We start from the raw sequence: 2,527 nt of genomic DNA, 5'->3' as shown, positions 1-2,527 counted from the left end.
CTTTTCCTCCCCTCCCCTCTCATCGGAGTTGAAAACAAAACAAGAAGCATCGTGACAGCCTCTAGGTTTAGTCTAATATTCTATGAGCATTTAGATTGTTCCACGGCATCAATGCCAATATTCTATCTACAATACTTACAGAGTACACATTCTAGTCACTTGAAAAGGGGCTCCTGACCCATTTCATTCCACCTCTTCTTACTAAAGAGAAAGCTGAGGTCTCGAGAGTTTGGTGTCACTTAGGGTTGAGGGCAGAGTCAGCATTAGAACTGGGTTCTCTTTGCCTCAATTCCGCTCTTCCCGGCATGAGTGTAGTGACTTGAAAATGTTCCTTTAATTTAGGTAGGTCCTGCAGTAGCTTTGCTAGCATGTTCCTTGGGATTACTTAAGTAAACTTATTAGTAAGGTTAAAATAACTTGTGTGTGTGTTGGGGGGGCTGGAGGAGGGAGTGCTGAAGTTTCTTATTTTCAGAAATATTTCTTTCTAGTTTCCGACATCAACACCAAATTTGCAAAAGTTGTGTACACAGAAGGTGCATCGCAGACCCAGCTACAAGAGTGAGCAGTTAGAAACAAAATGGCCATCAAAGACATATACTGCTCTAAATCCTGCCACATCCATAAATAGATTGGACTTCTTTGCTGTTATTAAAAGAAAGACACAAATCTGTATTCATAGATACTAAGACAATAGCTAACATTTGCTGTTGCTGCATTTAGATACTAACACCCTGACGCAGTCTTTCATTGAAGCTTCTGACCCACGCCATAGATTGGTTGATTTTTTTTTTTATTGGGTTGAGTAGTTTTTCTCAATTCACTCTAAAGTTTTTTTTTTTTCCCCCAGAACCTGTGAAATTCACCTTTATGTTCTCCCAACTCACATAAAAAAATGTCTATGATATGTTGCCCTGAAAAGCAACAAAAGTATTAGAACTATTTTATTTTTGCATGCTTAATTTTGAGGCATGTGTATACACATTTAAAAAGGTTTGTGAAATCTATATACCAAAGCCATCCATCTCTTGTCTGAGCAGTGGGTTTATGGATGATTTCCATTTTCTTGGCATTTTCAGCACCATTGAGATTATTTCACAATTATCATACATACATGTGTGCATATGTGTGTGTACAAGCCTTGAAGTGAAAACTTTAAAGCTAAATAAAAAAAAAAAGTTTAAAAGCAGCAAACACACTGCCATTTACAAAGAGAAAACCCCATCAAATGATTGATTAAGAACTTCCTCTAAAAATGCACCCTAAATACTCGGTTTCCAGAATTTGATTTGTATTTTCCTTTCAGTTTTCAGAATCGACCATGGGCAAATATGGGTTTGGGTCACCCTTCGGGTGCCATCCAGTTCTCTGAGAGACGGATGAAGAGAGGCAACACGGGGAGCAGGGGGTGTGGGGACCCCCATCTGAACCAGCTCTGGGGTTCTCCATGACCCTGGCTCAACCTGCCTTGATTTTCCACAGGGAAGCTGAAGTGGAAATTACTCTCTTGGAAAAGGATTCTCAAAGTAGACTTCACTCAAACTCGGCAAATAATTAACTTTTCATCCTCTCATAAAATTGAGACTGTGGCTGGTTCAAAGCCCAAGACCCCGGGCCTTAATTGAATTAACTCGGTTTTCCATCCTTGTGAAGGATCATTCCAAACCATAACATTTAGCAAGGGCTGCCCTTCCTGGCGAGAACATAGGCGCCCATTGAGAGGCGGATCGCCGAGTCAGAACTGTGGCACGCAAATTGGGCCTGAGTGGAAAATGGGACACTCTCCGGAGGGGACAAAACCCTTTCTGTTCCCTACCCTTTAAAGTTCAGTGTGAATGCATCTCCACACAACGGTGTCTCCGCCAAAGCAAAGAGAGAGCCAGTGCCCCCGGCTTGCCAGCCACGGCACCCACCTGGCTGCCTCGGACTTCGTGCCTGCTCATCTGTTACCTTCTTGCCTTGGGAAGGAATACTCCTTCCTCTCCTCTCACACCTCTGCCAACCCGCAGCCTCTCCTTCCCCACCCAAAGTGCACCACTTCCCAGCTCTTGCTCCACGATTGGGACATCACTCCCGCCCCCTCTCCAGGTACACGTGTGCCCTTCTGAAGGTGCCATCCCTTGCCAAGTTCACATATAAAGTTGTTGTGTAAATAGGAAGTCCTGGTGGGTGATTGAAGTCATCCTACAAAAACGAGCAAATGGAACTCAGACATTCTTCTGTTATTGGACTATATGTCAAACAACTCCAAGGACAGCCACACTGAAACAACAGCAACAAAACCACAATCCTCTCTGAAACAAAGGACTCCCATTGCAACTGTAAGTGCCCTGAGGGCAGAGAAGCGTCTGGTCCCCATGATGCTCTCCAGCTGCCCTTGCTCAGTGACCTGCCTGACTCAAGTGCTTGGCGAATACTTGTCTGATGACGCGTTGTCTGCAGCACAAGAAGAGGACATCTCCCAGGCCTGAAACCTGGCGCGCGTGGATGTGAAAATATGGCCGTAAGTCATTTTCAAAGTCTTGAAAGC

Source organism: Talpa occidentalis, unplaced genomic scaffold (assembly GCF_014898055.3).
Source record: "Talpa occidentalis isolate TD23 unplaced genomic scaffold, MPIMG_talOcc4v2.1 talOcc4.7, whole genome shotgun sequence".
Classification (NCBI taxonomy): domain Eukaryota; kingdom Metazoa; phylum Chordata; class Mammalia; order Eulipotyphla; family Talpidae; genus Talpa; species Talpa occidentalis.
Note: the sequence above shows the minus strand (reverse complement) of the source record.